At 43.2% G+C, this 19,347-nt stretch overlaps 1 protein-coding gene across 2 annotated transcripts in view; it reads right to left on the bottom strand.

The window, feature by feature from the left end:
- The window catches only part of LOC135544628 (LHFPL tetraspan subfamily member 2a protein-like), an 89,305-nt gene that overhangs the window by 59,293 nt on the left and 10,665 nt on the right, over positions 1-19,347 (bottom strand). The window contains exon 2 of one of the 2 annotated variants that reach the window (XM_064972380.1): positions 3,470-3,546. The exons of the other annotated variant lie outside the window; for it this stretch is intronic. The gene's annotated coding sequence lies outside the window, so the exon portion shown is untranslated. The remainder of the gene's footprint in view (positions 1-3,469; positions 3,547-19,347) is intronic. 2 annotated transcript variants of the gene reach the window in all.

Here is a 19,347-nt window from a genome sequence, read left to right as displayed (position 1 = left end):
CCATGTAACTCACATACACAAACCATGAAAAACAGCCCCAGACCATTTTTCCTCCACCACCAAACTTTACAGTTGGCACTATGCATTGGGGCAGGTAGTGTTCTCCTGGCATCCGCCAAACCCAGATTCATCCGTTGGACTGCCAGATGGTGAAGCGTGATCCATCACTCCGGAGAACGCTTTTACACTTCACTACTCCAGGCGACGCTTCGCATTGTGCATGGCAATCTTAGACGTGTGCGGCTGCTCGGCCATGGAAACCCATTTTGGAAAGCTCCCGACCAAGAGTTCTTGTGATGACGTTGCTTCCAGAGGCAGTTTGGAACTCGGTAGTGAGTGTTGCAACCGAGGACAGACCATTTTTACACGCTACATGCATCATCACTCAGTGGTTCCATTCTTTGAGCTTGTGTGGCCAACTACTTCGCAGCTGATCCATTGTTGCTCCTAGACGTTTCCACTTTACAATAACAGCACTTACAGTACAGTTGACCGGGGCAGCTCTAGCAGGAATTTGGTGAACTGACTTGTTGGAAATCAAATCAGATCACATTTTATTGGTCACATACACATGGTTAGCAGATGTTAATGCGAGTGTAGCAAAATGCTTGTGCTTCTAGTTCCGACTGTGCAGTAACATCTAACAAGTAATCTAACAATTTCACAACAACTACCTTATACACAGAAGTGTAAAGGAATGAATAAGAATATGTACATATAAATATATGGATGAGCGATGGCCGTGCAGCATAGGCAAAATGCAGAAGATGGTATAGAGTACAGTATATACAGTGGGGCAAAAAAGTATTTAGTCCCTCGGAACATATCCCGTTGAATCAGATTGGTCAGACCAGCGGTGAACAGACCTGAGCACTGGCGTTTCCTGTTTTATTTTCTGTCTATAGGCTGGGAGCAACAAAATGGAGTCATGGTCATATTTGCTGAAAGGAGGGCGAGGGAGGGCTTTGTATGCGTCGTGGAAGTTAGAGTAGCAATGATCCAGAATGCTGTCCGCCCGGGTCGCGCATTGGAAATACTGATAAAATTTATGGAGCCATGTTTTCAGATTAGCTTTGTTAAAATCCTCAGCTACAATACATGCAGCCTTAGGATATATGGTTTCCAGTTTACATAGAGTCCAATGAAGTTCTTTCAGGGCATTCGTGTCTGCTTGGGGGGATATACAGGACTGTGATTATAATCGAAGAGAATTCTCTTGGTAGATGATGCGGTCTGCATTTGATTGTAAGGAATTCTAGGTCAGGTGAACAAAAGGACTTGAGTTCCTGTATGTTGTTATGATCACACCACGACTCGTTAATCATAAGGCATACACCCCCGCCCTTCTTCTTACCAGAGAGATGTTTGTTTCTGTCGGCGTGGTGCGTGAAGAAACCGGGTGGCTGTTCCGACTCTGATAACATATCCCGAGTGAGCCATGTTTCCGTGAAACAAAGAATGTTACAATCTCTGATGTCTCTCTGGAAGGTAACCCTTGCTCGAATTTCGTCTACCTTGTTGTCAAGAGACTGGACATTGGTGAGTAGTATACTTGGGAGCGGTGAGCGATGTGCCCGTCTACGGAGCCTGACCAGAAGACTGCTCCGTCTGCCCCGCCATTGTTTTGGTTCGCCGGCTGGGATCCGATCCATTGTCCTGGGTGGTGGTCCAAACAGAGGATCCGCTTCGGGAAAGTCGTATTCCCGGTCGTAATGTTGTTAAGTTGATGTTGCTCTCATATCCAATAGTTCTTCCCGGCTGTATGTAATGAGACTTAAGATTTCCTGGGGTAACAATGTAAGAAATAATACATTTAAAAAAACATAATACTGAATAGTTTCCTAAGAACGTGTAGCGAGGCGACCATCTCTGTCGGCGCCAGTGGCATCCTACGGTACCACATTAAATGTCACTGAGCTCTGCAGTAAGGCCATTCTAATGCCAATGTTTGTCTATGGAGATTGCATGGCTGTGTGTTCGATTTTATACACCTGTCAGCAACTGGTGTGGCTGAAATAGCCGAATCCACTAATTCAAGGGGTGTCCACATACTTTGTGTATACAGTGTATGTAGAAAAGATAATGTAGCAATATATTTCATAAGATCATCTATGAGAACTTACAATCACCAAAATAAAAACTAGACCATCAGGGAGAATCTGAAATTCAAAAAATGTCACTGATTTTATTATAATGTTTGAATCACTCAGATAACATAAGAAAAATGCATAAGTCATGGCAAAATGTGTAGAATTGCAAGAAATTTGCTTTAAAACTGAAAATGATCTCAACCCCATGGAAAAATGTTTAGAATTGCAGGAAATGTGTTTCGAAACTAAACATTTTCTCTCAGCCCCATAGCAAATGTGTAGAATTGCAGTAAACTAGCTTTAAAAGGGTCAAATGTTTGCTTTGCCCCATAGTAAAACGTGTAGAATTGCAGGAAAGTTGCTTTCAAACAGCAACATTTTGTCTCAGCGGTAAAACCCCGCCATTGGCCATGCCCACTAACTATGCCACCGCTGCTAAAACAAATCCTAGGGGAAACACTGGATGTTGCTGGGGTTTGGAGGTGTCATTGTCTTTGGGTTTATGGGGGTTATGGAGGTTCAACCAGCTAACACTACAGTATACTGTAATTCACTAAAGCACAGAGAACTAAAGTATTAGTACTGTAAAAATACTGCTAGGCTACAGTATGTCTTGGCTTGAGAACCAGGGTTATGATCCCCTAGCATATGTAACATTCACATAAAGATGATTCTTGTCTGAGACCTGAAGACCCCAAGTTAATGCCTATAGCACTCAGACAACCTGGGTTCAAATCAGCTGACACATGCTTACAGTTGAACAATGGGACCTTGGGGACAAGGCTGTCGTTCCATCAGGTTAGGACAGGTGCCAGGACCCCAATACAATAGCAACAAAGACAGGAAACCATGGTTTGTTTGAGTGGACAAGGTTAGCTACGCAGTTGGGTATTATTATTATTATTATAATGATGATGCAACAGGTATTATTAGTTCTCCTAATCTGATTTGTTAAAAATACAATGATACAATGGGAAAAGCAGCACAAGGCAGGTTATGCACGTTATGCATGTTTAAAGGGGCAGTTCGGGATTTTGGCAACGAGCTCTTTCTCTACTCCCCCAGAGTCAAATTAACTGATGGATACCATTTTTATGTCTCTGCGTCCAATATGTAGGAGGTTAGAGGTAGTCAGTGCGCTAACACCTCATTAGCAACTTCCTTCGAACTGAACAGATACATAAAAATGGTATCCATGAGTTCATCTGACTCTGGGGGAAGTAGATAAATGGCTTAATTGCCAAAATCACAAACTATCCCTTTACGTTTCAGAATTAGGTTCTCCATGAGGTCAATACATTTATCCTGGAATCAGAATCGGACTCAGAATGATTTCAGATCTACTGTTTCAGACCATGCCGTGTACAGAATGTGCTAACCTTTTGTGTGGAGTCTTGAGGACGAGCCAGAGTCAGGTTCACTTCAGACCTGGTTATGCAAGTCTTCTCTTCAGAACCTGTAGAGGCAGCAGAGATGATGCATTACAGAGTGACACACACGCTCTCGCGCACATGCCATCTCGAGAGAGACCACAGGTTAACCAGTCAGGAGCTCTGTCAGTTTTGGCTCCCTGACAAAATGAGATGCTATTTTATTTTCCACGCAACCTGAGGAGTCTGAGGAGGAGGTTTAGAGAGAGAGCCATCACACCTGGAGAGATGTGGAGACTGTTCAACAGAGCGTACCCTTTAATAAAAGGGCCTGCATCCCTCATTTACCCAAAGCTGCAGCAAGAACGCATAATATCGGTTATGCTAGAAACATTAGCATACTGTTAAGCAAGGGAAGTTCCATGTCAACATTTACTTGGCGCGGCAAGTAGCCTAGTGGTTAGAGTGTTGGACTAGAAACCGAAAGGTTGCAAGCTCGACTCCACGACCTGACAAGGTAAAAATCTGTCATTCTGCCCCTGAACAAGGTAGTCATTGAAAATAAGAGTTTGTTCTTAACTGACTTGCCTAGTTAAATATGGGTTTTAAAAAAAAAATCATTTTGGTTGAAGGATCTACAATCACGTCTGACAAGACCAATGAAAACCGCTCTTTGCTGGATGCCCCGCCTTCCACAGGTGATAAGCGTGGGGCTCGGATTCATTCATTCAATTATTCCTCTCTTCACCTCGGTGTGAACAGGAAGGATTCACTACAACAAACAATTGAAAGACGAGACTGTCTTACATTAGTCACCCGTGTTGTCGTAGGTTTGGCAAGCGAGGCCGGAGATTTGGTTCCTATAGGCCCTCGGGAGGGCCAATCTGATGGCTAAATCATGGCATAAGACAGCTGAAATCGCAGCTTAAAAGCCATGCTGCCAATTCCATCAGTTCTGAGGCAGAGGGCCCATAGTGAGGATGACTGGCTACTATTTGGAACTGTGTGTGATGAGCTTTCTGGCCCTCAGAGCTGCTGAGGCGTCACCCAAGTGGGTGCTACTCAGAGTGGAAGAAGAGACGTCCAGTGGCTCTAAGAGTCAGGCTGGTTCCCAGAATTTCCCTCTTCAAGTTCGTCAGCAGGCTCCATCACCATCATCTACCATCCTCTGACCTGCTCCCTTCGCTCAAACCATGAACTGACCCTTGGTGACATCGTACAGTGTGACGTGATAATCATAAAAGACAGCTGGGACAGGAGAGGGACACTGTGCACACGGCAACGCGCCGTGTGCACAATACCCAGACTGACGCATCTGGAGGGGGGGGAGGGTCAGGTCTGAGTGGTCTGCCACGGGCCGTTTTCATTTAGGATCCGTTGGGATCCAGGCTTGGGGCATGATCCTATTTCCCCGTAGTATGTTGTACCGAAGTTGACTGACTGAAAGGGGGTGTAACGTTATGAATATAATTACTGTTCCCTGAAGGAGGGAAACAAGGTACGAGACCTGTTTTAGCCCCGCTCCGCTCGTTACGGGGCTCGGTGACGGGAAGGAATGAATCCGAGCCTCACGCTCGTGACCTAAGGCAGGGCTTCCAGCGAGGAGAAGTTTTCATTGGCATTGTCAGGCGTCATAGTGGATTATACCTTGATTCCCTCCTTCAGGGAACAGTAGTTATAGTCATAATGTTCAATTTGTGGAATGACTGTGTGTGTGTTCTCAAGAGGATCACTGTGGCATGGCATCTAGAGCCAACTGATTTACAGAACACAGCTTTACTGTCGAGAGAGAAGGAGTAGATTAGAAGGAGGAATCACTGGGGTTGTTTCAAGGGTTGCTCTGCAGTTTTAGGTTGTTCACACACCTTATTTCCAGGTGCATAGGGGAACAAAATACAGATTTACACTGAGTGTACAAAACATTAAGAACACTTGCTCTTTCCATGACATTGAGTAACCAGATGAATCCAGGTGAAAGCTATGATCCCTTATTGATGTCACTTGTTAAATCCACTTCAAGCACTGTAGATGAAGGGGAGGAGACAGGTTAATAAGGCTCTTTTAGCCTTGAGGCAATTGAGACATGGATTGTGTATGTGTGCTATTCAGAGTGTGAATGGGCAAGACAAAATAATTAAGTGCTTTTGAACAGGGTATGGTAGTAGGTGCCAGGCGCACCGGTTTGTGTAAAGAATTGCAATGCTGCTGGGTTTTTCACGCTCAATAGTTTCCTCTATCAATAGGTTTCCACTACCCAAAGGACATCCAGCCAACTTGCAATGGTGTAAAGTACTTAAGTAAAAATACTTGAAGGTTCTAATTAAGTAGTTTCTTGGGGAATCTGTACTTTACTTTGCTATTTATATTTTTGACAACTTTTAATTTGACTTCACTACACTCCTAAGGAAAATGATGTACTTTTTAATATTTACATTTTCACTGACACCCAAAAGTACTTGTTACATTTTGAAAGCTTAGCAGGACAGAAAACTTGTCCAATTCACACACTTATCAAGAGAACATCCCTGGTCATCCCTACTGCCTCTGATCTGGCGGACTCACTAAACACATGCTTTGTTTGTAAATTATGTCGTGGTTGGAGTGTGCAACCTGCTATCTGTAAATTTTTTAAAAACTAGAAAATGTGGCCGTGTGCTCTGCTTAATATAAGGAATTTAAAATGATTTATACTTGTCCTTTTACTTTTGATACGCGAGTATATTTGAGCATTTACATTTACTTTTGATACTTAAGTATATCTAAAATCAAATACTTTTAGACTTTTACTCAAGTAGTATTTTACTGAGTGACTTTCACTTTTACAAATTTTCTATTAAGGTATCTTTACTTTTGTTCAAGTATGACAATTGGGTACTTTTTCCACCACTGCCAACTTAACACAACTGTGGGAAGCATTGGAGTCAACATGGGCCAGCATCCCTGTGGAACGCTTTCGACACCTTGTAGAGTCAATGCACTAACGAATTGAGGCTGTTCTGAGAGCAAAAGGGGAGGGGGGTGCAACTCAATATTAGGAAGGTGTTCTTAATGTGTTGTCCACAACCATCTTCACAAAGACAGTGCTTCTGTTTGCTTTTTTGGGGGGGTTAGTGATGAAACAGGAGGCTGAAGAGCTGTGTTAATAGCTTCCTCCACTCTGAATGTGAGTAGCCTACTATGAAGACGTGTTTCAGAGCACACCACCTTAATTGGAGGGAACAATCAACTCTGTTAATGGCGGGTCCAATAACCCCCCGCCTTAACTCTGTTAATGGCGGGTCCAATAACCCCCCGCCTTAACTCTGTTAATGGCGGGTCCAAAAACCCCCCGCCTTAACTCTGTTAATGGCGGGTCCAATAACCCCCCGCCTTAACTCTGTTAATGGCGGGTCCAATAACCCCCGCCTTAACTCTGTTAATGGCGGGTCCAACCCCCGCCTTAACTCCCCCGCCTTAACTCTGTTAATGGCGGGTCCAATAACCCCCGCCTTAACTCTGTTAATGGCGGGTCCAATAACTCCCCCCACCTCAACTCTGTTAATGGCGGGTCCAATAACCCCCCGCCTTAACTCTGTTAATGGCGGGTCCAATAACCCCCCACCTCAACTCTGTTAATGGCGGGTCCAATAACCCCCCGCCTTAACTCTGTTAATGGCGGGTCCAATAACCCCCCACCTCAACTCTGTTAATGGCGGGTCCAATAACCCCCCACCTCAACTCTGTTAATGGCGGGTCCAATAACCCCCCGCCTTAACTCTGTTAATGGCGGGTCCAATAACCCCCCGCCTTAACTCTGTTAATGGCGGGTCCAATAACCCCCCGCCTCAACTCTGTTAATGGCGGGTCCAATAACCCCCACCTCAACTCTGTTAATGGCGGGTCCAATAACCCCCCGCCTTAACTCTGTTAATGGCGGGTCCAATAACCCCCCGCCTTAACTCTGTTAATGGCGGGTCCAATAACCCCCCGCCTTAACTCTGTTAATGGCGGGTCCAATAACCCCCCGCCTCAACTCTGTTAATGGCGGGTCCAATAACCCCCCGCCTGACATCAGATTCAAAAGAATACTTCTGTGTTCAGCCATCAGCTACAAAATGGCCAACTTCAAGTAGGAGCACTCTACTTAATGTCCACCAGTTCAATAATCAATATCCTGCAGTAAACGTCTCCACGGCTACAGTATATCATGATCTCAGCTTCCTGAGGAAAAGGATCCATAAACAACCGTTCATTTCCTATAGTTCTTTTTTTTTGTCCCGCTCCTGATCCCAACGAGATCAGGTTTGTTGTGTGGCAGGTCTGCTATTGTGATAGTGAGGCAGTAATGTTATCTATGGGCTTTCTGGGAGGATAAGAGCCAGAGGAGAACTAGACATTCCCAGAAAGATGACTGACATCCGACACTATGCGGGGAGTTTGTTTGGGGGGTCTGAGAGCTTTATTATCCGTTACTGGATCCAGCTGCTCTTGTGATAACATCTGACCAACAACAGCTCTCAGCCAATCAGGTGAGTGAACAGCCTAATAGGTTTATCAGTGGGATATCTCCCACCCCTTTGGGCTATCAAGGTTATCAATAGACTGCCCCCGGAGAGCAATCAGGACTTCTTCAAACTCTTGACACCTGCCTTGGCCCTGGGCCACTAGAACACAGACTACCATTGTCAGTTTGAAAGGAGAGTGCAATTCACCCCTTCAACTCAGATTTACTGAAGCAAAGTCAGGGCATCGGTCCTTCACCAACCCTACTGGCACCACCTCCACCCAGAGGTATGCCAAGTGGAGTGAGATATCATGTTCTTATCATCATACCGTAATGTTTACTGCACACATGCACTTCCCACGTCGCCTCTGAAGGCTTTCTAGGTTTCCATTGTGTGTATGTGTCCGAGTGTGTGTTCGTGTGCGTGTGTGTATGTGTCCGAGTGTGTGTTCGTGTGCGTGTGTGTATGTGTCCGAGTGTGTGTTCGTGTGTGTGCATGTGTGTGTGTGCGTGTGTGTATGTGTCCGAGTGTGTGTTCGTGTATGTGCCATTTGACGTCGTTACTCAGCTGAACCCGAACAGTGTCGATTCGAGGTTCTTCCCAATAACAGAGCTGAACACTCAGGTCACAGTAAGTGACCCTGGCCAAGGGGCTTATCCCTCCACTATCACAACCCAGTTACCCAGTCACACAGTTACGACAAGCTCGGTCAAATCGTACACCGTTTCTCTCCTGATAGTTTCTCAAGCTGTCATTGAATCGCCGAACGACAGAAGCGATGGTCAGTATTGCTTTACTCTCTTTCTCTCTCGCTCTCACACACACACGCACGCACGCACGCACACACACACACGCACGCAAGCACGCACACACACGCACGCACACGCACGCACGCACGCACGCACACACACGCACGCATGCACGCACATGCACACACACACACACACACCTCTCACCTGGCTATATGTGTGTTTGAAAGACCAAGGGGGTGAGAGAGAAAGTGAAAGGAGGCGGTAGGGATCAAAATGTAGAGAAAAGGCAGAGAGTTGAGGAGACTAATATCACAGAAACAGAACGCTTCCTCGGAAGACGCTTTCTGTATCATATCTCTCCATCTGTTACACACTGGCACTCCTCCGCTCACTCTCAGTGCTTTCCTGTGTATCAGATGAACGCGGACAGTAAACTGAACTGGAAAAACTGTGTTCTCCAATGTTTTTCATAGCTGCTCGTGACTATTTACACAACACCAAACACATAGTTGGTCGTCTTGACCAATAGTCACCCTTTATGTACAGTATGTGTCTATGTTTATGTCTTGGACACACGGGCAATATCCATGGTAATTCAATGACTGTTTATTCCAAGTACGTGTGAAATGGGCTTTAAATAAAGTTTGATTCGATGTGTTTATTCTGACTCCACTCTATAAGAAACGCCTGCAGACATTGCCAGCAGCATACCACCCTGCATCCCACTGCTGGCTTGCCTCTGAAGCTAAGCAGGGACGGTCCTGGTCGATCTCTTGATGGGAGACCAGATGCTGTTGGAGGGCCACTAGGGGGCACTCTTCCTTCCAGTCTAAGAAAATCCTAATCCCCCAGGGCAGTGGGGACACTGCCCTGCACAGTGTGCCGTCTTTTGGCTGGGACGTTAAACGGTTGTCCTGACTCTCTGTGGTCACAAAACATCCCATAATCGCAAGAGTAGGGGTGTTAACCCTGGATACGACTGTATATTATAAGAGACATTTTGAAATACTGAGACGACAAACACAACCAATGATATTTCTGCAGAATAATAACCAAGCTATAAACTCTGTTCTGTTCCTACTCTGCTGGCCAGCTGTCTTACATTTAACACACATTACGTTGGGGGACCAGAGAGGAGACCAGGGCCTTTGAAAGCCTTGCCAGGAGCTCTTCAAAGAGACGAGAGGAGGAAAAGGAAAAAGCTTTGGATTTGTGGTGCCGCTGAGCTTCCGTTTGGTGTCAGGGCTAGCTAGCTGCCTCAGAGAGAGAGAGAGAGAGAGAGAGAGAGAGGGAGAGGGAGAGGGGGGGGAGAGAGAGAGAGAGACAGAGAGAGGGAGAGGGGGGAGAGAGAGAGACAGAGAGAGAGAGGGAGAGAGATAGAGAGAGAGAGAGAGAGACGGAGAGAGAGGGAGAGAGAGGGAGAGAGAGAGAGGAGACAGAGAGAGAGAGAGGAGAGAGAGAGAGAGAGAGAGAGACAGAGAGAGAGAGGAGAGAGAGAGAGAGAGAGACAGAGAGGAGGGAGAGAGAGAGAGAGGAGAGAGAGAGAGGCAGAGAGAGAGGGAGAGGAGAGAGGAGCAAGAGAGAGACAGAGAGAGAAGAGAGAGGAGAGAGAGAGGAGAGAGAGAGAGAGAGAGAGAGAGAGAGAGAGAGAGAGAGAGAGAGAGAGAGAGAGAGAGAGAGAGAGAGAGAGAGAGAGAGAGAGAGAGAGAGAGGGAGAGAGAGAGAGTGAGCGACTGGGACTGAGGCAACATCACCCTTAACTCTTAACTCAGGATGTGTGCTTTACATTTAGGCTACTGTACAGAAGAACATCTACTGTCGCTACCCCGTAGGGCTGGGCGATGTGGCCCAGTGAATTATCACATCACAGTATTTTTCACATTTTTGACGGTATGATTTTGTTTTTTAATAATAAAATGTATAAATATTCTTCACGAGTAAAGCAAGATCCAAGGGTGGCAACAGGTATATGCTAAGTGTTTTGATAGAGCGTTCTCTCTTCTAATTGATTTATAATGTTCAATCAAACTTCAACATGAAAATCATTGTCAGCATTTTCATCAATTTCTGCATTTCCTTCACTAATTGGTTTTTATTTCCACACTGTAAAACATGTATTTTGTCTTTGTATGCCTTCATGAAGAAATTCACTACTATTAATTATGATCCTATAGAACCACTACTATTAACTATTAATTATGATCCTATAGAACCACTACTATGAATTATGATCCTATAGAACCACTACTATTAACTATTAATTATGATCCTATAGAACCACTACTATTAATTATGATCCTATAGAACCATGTATTTTCAATGGATTCAATGGCAGTTCTTACTTTAGCCACAAGGGGCATTGTTCCCGATTTCTAAAGGTGCTTTTTGGCACCTGCTCTGCCACAAAGGCAAGATTCATGGCAAAAAAGTACATGTCCACACCTTTTGCACCAGCATTGCCTCACAGGCACTATTCATGGCATAAAATGACATGTGCGCAGTGTGAACCCGAAGCTCTTGCTCGCAAATGAGCATTTCTCAGCGGTTAGCAGTCTCTTACTGTCGGGAAGAATGGACGACTGACATACTTTCTGTTGAGTTTCATCACTCAGTTATTACATTTATAAAACATTTAACAAACCAAAACATTGGAATACCGTTATGTAAGGTAGAGTAAAGATCCAAACTGGTCAGTGCATCAATACTGGTTTATAGTCAAATGTGGTTTACTGGCCAGCCCTACTGCCTCGCTGCCCCAACCAAGAGGCATAGACTAAGGAACAAACTGGATGTGTGAGAGAAGTTCAACAGAAACTGAAGTACAGATCCAAGCAAAACAGTCCCTTTGTAATGACATCATCACTTCCAAGAGCGTTTAGTTGCCTCTGCAAAATCATCCTTGTTCGCCTGAATACACTCACACTTTCACTTCACTGCTGCGCAGCTTGGGCCATTTAGACAGGACACCAGCTGTAATGTTGAAATACAAGGTGTGCAAACCACCCTTAGGCAATATGCACGTTGTTGATTACAGACTTTGAGCAAACGTAATGATTAGGCTAAACACACACTTTAATTTCCTCTGTCTTTATGATGGTGTGTGTACCTTGTATGTGTGTAAGTTGTATGTAGTCCTTCATGTGTTGTAGGTGTGTGTATTTTGTGTATGGTGCACTGTGCTTGCATATGTGTGTGTGTCCGTGCGTGCGCATGTGTGTTGCCCACAAACGACCCCACACAGAGACAGATCACATCAGCTTGCAGTGACGACTCTAATAGCTGAGCAGATTAGAGGCTGTGGAGTTGCACAGAGGGCATCAGCCTAACAATGAGGACCTGTCTCTCTCTCCGCTAGGCCAGCTACTGCCTGACGGAAAATATCTGACCACAAACACATCTGTAACAAAGACACAGTGCCTTCCAGCAGCACACTACTCTACTTGCCAGGATAGAAGAGGAGAGAATGGTTATGAACTCAATGACTGGGGGGCTTCTGGCCTGTGTGCTGCTTAGTTGACTTAGTTGACTTCATTGTTCCAACTGAGAGAATGAGCTGACTTTCCTGATTGCATGCAGCCAAGGCATAAATATGCAACACAATACGATTGCAGAGGCACACACACACACACACACACACACACACACACACACACACACTAGTGAATACATTTGGCCTGCAGATTTAAAGAGTGCTGTGAATATGGGTCCCTGATGCCTGGAGTCAGGGAGAGACTGAAGCATGAACCAAGAATCTCACTGCCGATAGACTACTGACAGGTACTTATCAAAGTGGAAGGCCTTTCCTTCTCTTGCTAGAACAAAAGCGATACCTGCTGCGTGCCGATCCAGTTACGGGGGACTTGCCTGTTCTACATGTAGAATAGCAAAGCTTGCCAATGGCCAGCAACTTGACAACAAAGAGGGAAAAAGAGGGCATTTTCTCTGTACATCCACGGCTAAATGACATGAGCCAGTCACATTTCATATGCAATGTGGGCTATGGGATGGTAGCTGGCTAAGTGCAAAGACAAAATCATTCCTCCAAGATTTTGGAGAGTGAATGAAATAGTTTCTTCGTCATCAGTTATCTAGCTGTGGCCATCTGGCTCTGATCATCAAGTACTTTCTACAAAAGAAAAAGCAACGTTAGCACAGTTAGCTAGCTGACATTGGAATCGAGACCATAAGCAACACACATTGCCAGACAACGTTACTGCTACCTTCTTGCTGGGAGTATTTTAACAAGGTTGAGAGGCTGACGACTTCAAAGTGAACACAAAACGAGATTGACAGCCGACACACTGTTCAGAGGTGCTAAGTACTGTCGGGAAGCAAACGTTTGACAAATCCCATCGGTGTGTCTGAGCTTTAATGTGTTCTCTGATAGACTTAGCATGGACACACACACGCAGAGGCATGGCTAATAACTGTCCTATAATAACGGATGGGGAGGTTAACACTCCTGTAATGGACATGGGCCAACCCTGACTCTCCCTGGAGAAAACATCCACTATTGGAACAGACACATTTCCTCCTTCCACTCTTCCTTCCAGGTCGAGACTAATCCTATTTCTGTTCTTCCTGAGTATTGACTGTGATCCATTTCTATTGTATTCTATTGGAATTCAATACTTCTCAGCAGAAAAGAAGCCACACCTAGTCCCCCCCCCCTAGTCCCCCTAGCAACCTCTTGACGGTTGCTAGGCAGCGCCCATTACATCTATCCTCCTGACAGTTCTAAACTTCGCCCATCTCTTCGCACAGCCCACCACATGCACAGTTTTCTTAACCACAACTGAATGGATCCATAATAAATTACCGTGGGAATACATCAGTGGTACTTCAGTAAAAATACTTTAAAGTACTACTTAAGTCATTTTTGGGGGTATCTGTACTTTACTTTACTGTTTATATTTTACTTTGACTTCACTACATTCCTAAAGAAACTAATGTACTTTTTACTCCATAAATTTTCCCTGACACCCAAAAGTACTCGTTATGTTTTGAATGCTTAGAAGGACAGGGAAATGGTCCAATTCACTCACTTCTCAAGAGAACATCCCTGGTCATCTCTATGGCCTCTGATCTGGCGGACGCACAAAACACTAATTATTTGTTTGTACATTATGTCTGAGTGTTGGAATGGGCCCCTGGCTCTCCGTAGATAGAAAAAAGAAAAAGAAAAGAAAATTGTGCTGTTTGGTTTGCTTAATATAAGGAATTTGAAATTATTTGAACTTTTACTTTTGATACTAGTATATTTTAAACAAAATTCTTTTAGACTTTTACTCAAGTAGTATTTTACATGCTGACATTCGCTTTTACTCGAGTCATTTTTTATTAAGGTATTTTTACTATTACTCAAGTATGACCATTTTTGGGTGACAACATTTTCCACCACTGGAATAAATATCACTGAATTATGAAAATATGGGAATAAAGAATGCATCCAATTGTTGCTATCTGTTATCATTCATTTGAAGTAATATGGTGCCTTCAGAAAGTATGCACACCCCTTGACATATTCCACATTTAATTCTGAATGGATTACATGTATTTTTTTTCTCCACCATCTATACACAATACCGCATAATGCCAAAGTGAAAACATGTATTTAGAAATGTTTGCAATACATGTTCGAATCCCATTTGCCACTGATTACACCTGTGAGTCTTTCTGGGTAAGTCTCTAAGAGCATTGCACACCTGGATTATACAATATTTGCACATTATTCTTTTGAAAATTCTTCAAGCTCTGTCAAGTTGGTTGTTCATCATTGCTAGACAGCCATTTTCAAGTCTTGCCATGGATTCTATTGCTGATTTAAGTCAAAACTGTAACTAGGCCACTCAGGAGCATTCTCTAGTGTATATTTGGACCTGTGTTTTAGGTTATTGTCCTGCTGAAAGGTGAATATATCTCATACAGTCGTGGCCAAAAGTTTTGAGAATGACACAAATATTAATTTTCACAAAGTCTGCGGTCTCAGTTTGTATGATGGCAATTTTCATATACTCCAGAATGTTATGAAGAGTGATCAGATGAATTGCAATTAATTGCAAAGTCCCTCTTTGCCATGCACATGAACAGAATCGCCCAAAAACATTTCCACTGCATTTCAGCTATGCCACAAAAGGACCAACTGACATCATGTCAGTGATTCTCTCGTTAACACAGGTGTGAGTGTGGACGAGGACAAGGCTGGCGATCACTCTGTCATGCTGATTGAGTTTGAATAACAAACTGGAAGCTTTAAAAGGAGGGTTGTGCTTGGAATCAATGTTTTTCCTCTGTCAACCATGGTTACCTGCAAGGAAACACGTGCCGTCATCATTGTTTTGCACAAAAAGGGCTTCACAGGCAAGGGTATTGCTGCCAGTAAGATTGCACCGAAATCAACCAGAACTTCAAGGAGAATAGTTAATTGGTGTGAAGAAGGCTTCAGGGTGCCCAAGAAAGTCCAGCAAGCGCCAGGACCATTTCCTAAAGTTGATTCAGCTGCGGGATCGGGGCACCACCAGTACAGAGCTTGCTCAGGAATGGCAGCAGGCAGTTGTGAGTGCATCTGCACGCACAGTGAGGCGAAGACTTTTGGAGGATTGCCTGGTGTCAAGAAGGGCAGCAAAGAAGCAACTTCTCTCCAGAAAAAACATCAGGGACAGACTGATATTCTGCAAAAGGTACAGGGATTGGACTGCTGAGGAATGGGGTAAAGTCATTTTCTCTGATGAATCCCCTTTCCAATTGTTTGAGGCATCCGGAAAAAAGCTTGTCCGGAGAAGACTAAATGAGCGCTACCATCAATCCTGTGTCATGCCAACAGTAAAGCATCCTGAGATCATTCATGTGTGGGGTTGCTTCTCAGCCAAGGGAGTGGGCTCACTCACAATTTTGCCTAAGAACACAGACATGAATAAAGAATGGTACCAACACATCCTCAGAGAGCAACTTCTCCCAACCATCCAGGAACAGTTTGGTGACGAACAATGCCCTTTCCAGCATGATGGAGCACCTTGCCATAAGCCAAAAGTGATAACTAAGTGGCTCGAGGAACAAAACATCGATATTTTGGGTCCATGGCCAGGAAACTCCCCAGACCTTAATCCCACTGAGAACTTGTGGTCATTCCTCAAGAGGCGGGTGGACAAACAAAACCCCACAAATTCTGACAAACTCCAAGCATGAATTATGCAAGAATGGGTTGTCATCAGTCAGGATGTGGCCCAGAAGTTAATTGACAGCATGCCGGGGCGGATTGCAGAGGTCTTGAAAAAGAAGGGTCAACACTGCAAATATTGACTCTTTGCATCAACTTCATATAATTGTCAATAAAAGCCTTAGATAGATAATAATAAATTAAGGGGGTCAATGGAAATATTCCGGGTGGCCATTTGATTAACTGTACAGCAGTCTTACGGCTTCAAGGTAGAAACTGTTAAGGATTTTGCCTGTGCTTAACTCTATTGCGTTTTTTTCCCTTAAAAAAAACTCCCAAGTCCTTGCCGATCACAAGCATACCCATAACATGATGCAGCCACCACCATGCTTAAAAATATGAAGAGTGGTACTCAGTGATGTGTCGTGATTTTCCCAAAACATAACGCTTTGTATTCATTTCTTTCCCAGTGTCTTCCCGAATTTCTTTGCGGTTTTGCTTTACTGCCTTATTGCAAACAGGATGTATTACTTTACTGCCTTATTGCAAACAGGATGTATTACTTTACTGCCTTATTGCAAACAGGATGTATTACTTTAGTACCTTATTGCAAACAGGATGTTTTGGAATATTTTTTATTCTGTACAGGCTTCCTTCTTTTTACTCTTGTCATTTAGGTTAGTATTGTGGAGTAACTAGTGTCTGCTTTTATGTATTTTTTACCCATCTACCAATAGGTGCCATTCTTTGCGAGGCATTGGAAAACCTCCATGGACTTTGTGGTTGAATCTGTGCTTGAAATTCACAGCTGGACTGAGGAACCTTGCAGATAATTCAATACTGAGTGCACAAAACATTAAGAACACTTGCTCTTTCCATGACATACAGTAGACTGACCAGGTGAAAGCTATGATCCCTTATTGACGTCACTTGTTAAATCCACTTCAAGCAGTGTAGATGAAGGGGAGGAGACAGATAAAGAAGGATTTTTAAGCCTTGAGACATCTGAAACATTGATTGCGTATATGTGCCATTCAGAAGGTGAATGGCAAGACAAAATATTAAAAGTGCCTATTTAAGTGTCTCCCTGACAGGATTCTCTATTTACATACTGTAGCCTCACAGGAAGTCTCCCCGACAGGAGACATTCTGTCACTTTTATTAGGATCCCCATTAGCTAACGCTATAACGCTAGCTAATCTTCCTGAGGTCAAACACCAATTAACAAGACATTACAAACAACCACAAATCAAGACTTCACAATCATTCAACAAGTAGACAATAAAGACAATTCAAATACCTGACAGGGAACACATTTAACATTCAATCGATACTTTCTATTTCCTGTCCAGTCATATGGTCTATCACATTAGATGTTCTTTTATTTTTTTCTTGAAGGTTGATTTACTTTTTGCCTGAAAAATATGGATTGGTAAAGAGTTCCATTCAGCTATTGCTCTATATAAAACTGGAGATTTAATGAGATTTGTCCTTGGCTTGGGTCTTAGCAGTCCTGTATTTGCCTGTCTGGTTTGGTGGTTATGCGTGTTGCTAGTATGAACTAACTTGCCTGAAAAATACTGTGTTTTTTGGAAAAATATAACATTCCTAAAGAAAATCAGAAAACTGGATAATAATTTGTTTTCAACATGAAGCCATGAGAGATTCTCATGCATTTGACTAATATTCATTCAGATAGACCAATTGAAGAGGTAATCTGCCAGCCCTGTTTTGAGCCATTTGGAGCTTTTTAAAGTCTTTCTTCACTACAGATGAACATATAACTGGACAGTAGTCTAAGTGTGATAGGACCAGGGATTGAATCAAAGTAGAGTAGAGCACTGCAGGTTTATAGACAATGGAAGTGGGGAGGGGTTAACAGGGAATGAGAGAGGGGAAGGTGAGCTTGAGGTGAAGCTGAAACTGTCAGTTCATTCTGTGTTTGTTTAGTAGCTGAAACTGTGTCAGTTCATTCTGTGTTTGTTTAGTAGCTGAAACTGTGTCCGTTCATTCTGTGTTTGTTTAGTAGCTGAAACTGTGTCAGTCCATTCTATGTTTGTTTAGTAACTGAAACTGTGTCAGTTCATTCTGTGTTTGTTTAGTAGCTGAAACTGTGTCAGTTCATTCTGTGTTTGTTTAGTAGCTGAAACTGTGTCAGTTCATTCTGTGTTTGTTTAGTAGCTGAAACTGTCAGTTCATTCTGTGTTTGTTTAGTAGCTGAAACTGTCAGTTCATTCTGTGTTTGTTTAGTAGCTGAAACTGTGTCAGTTCATTCTGTGTTTGTTTAGTAACTGAAACTGTCAGTTCATTCTGTGTTTGTTTAGTAGCTGAAACTGTCAGTTCATTCTGTGTTTGTTTAGTAGCTGAAACTGTGTCAGTTCATTCTGTGTTTGTTTAGTAGCTGAAACTGTGTCCGTTCATTCTGTGTTTGTTTAGTAGCTGAAACTGTCAGTTCATTCTGTGTTTGTTTAGTAGCTGAAACTGTGTCAGTTCATTCTGTGTTTGTTTAGTAGCTGAAACTGTGTCAGTTCATTCTGTGTTTGTTTAGTAGCAGTTCATTGAAACTGTCAGTTCATTCTGTGTTTGTTTAGTAGCTGAAACTGTCAGTTCATTCTGTGTTTGTTTAGTAGCTGAAACTGTGTCAGTTCATTCTGTGTTTGTTTAGTAACTGAAACTGTCAGTTCTGTGTTTGTTTAGTAGCTGAAACTGTGTCAGTTCATTCTGTGTTTGTTTAGTAACTGAAACTGTCAGTTCATTCTGTGTTTGTTTAGTAGCTGAAACTGTCAGTTCATTCTGTGTTTGTTTAGTAGCTGAAACTGTGTCAGTTCATTCTGTGTTTGTTTAGTAACTGAAACTGTCAGTTCATTCTGTGTTTGTTTAGTAACTGAAACTGTGTCAGTTCATTCTGTGTTTGTTTAGTAACTGAAACTGTCAGTTCATTCTGTGTTTGTTTAGTAGCTGAAACTGTGTCAGTCCATTCTGTGTTTGTTTAGTAACTGAAACTGTGTCAGTCCATTCTGTGTTTGTTTAGTAACTGAAACTGTGTCAGTTCATTCTGTGTTTGTTTAGTAGCTGAAACTGTGTCAGTTCATTCTGTGTTTGTTTAGTAGCTGAAACTGTGTCAGTCCATTCTGTGTTTGTTTAGTAGCTGAAACTGTCAGTTCATTCTGTGTTTGTTTAGTAGCTGAAACTGTGTCAGTTCATTCTGTGTTTGTTTAGTAGCTGAAACTGTCAGTTCATTCTGTGTTTGTTTAGTAGCTGAAACTGTGTCAGTTCATTCTGTGTTTGTTTAGTAACTGAAACTGTCAGTCCATTCTGTGTTTGTTTAGTAGCTGAAACTGTGTCAGTCCATTCTGTGTTTGTTTAGTAGCTGAAACTGTGTCAGTCCATTCTGTGTTTGTTTAGTAGCTGAAACTGTGTCAGTTCATTCTGTGTTTGTTTAGTAGCTGAAACTGTGTCAGTTCATTCTGTGTTTGTTTAGTAGCTGAAACTGTG

This window comes from Oncorhynchus masou, chromosome 8 (genome assembly GCF_036934945.1).
Source record: "Oncorhynchus masou masou isolate Uvic2021 chromosome 8, UVic_Omas_1.1, whole genome shotgun sequence".
Taxonomy (NCBI): Eukaryota; Metazoa; Chordata; class Actinopteri; order Salmoniformes; family Salmonidae; genus Oncorhynchus; species Oncorhynchus masou.
Note: the sequence above shows the minus strand (reverse complement) of the source record. Positions and strands in the feature narration are given on the sequence as shown.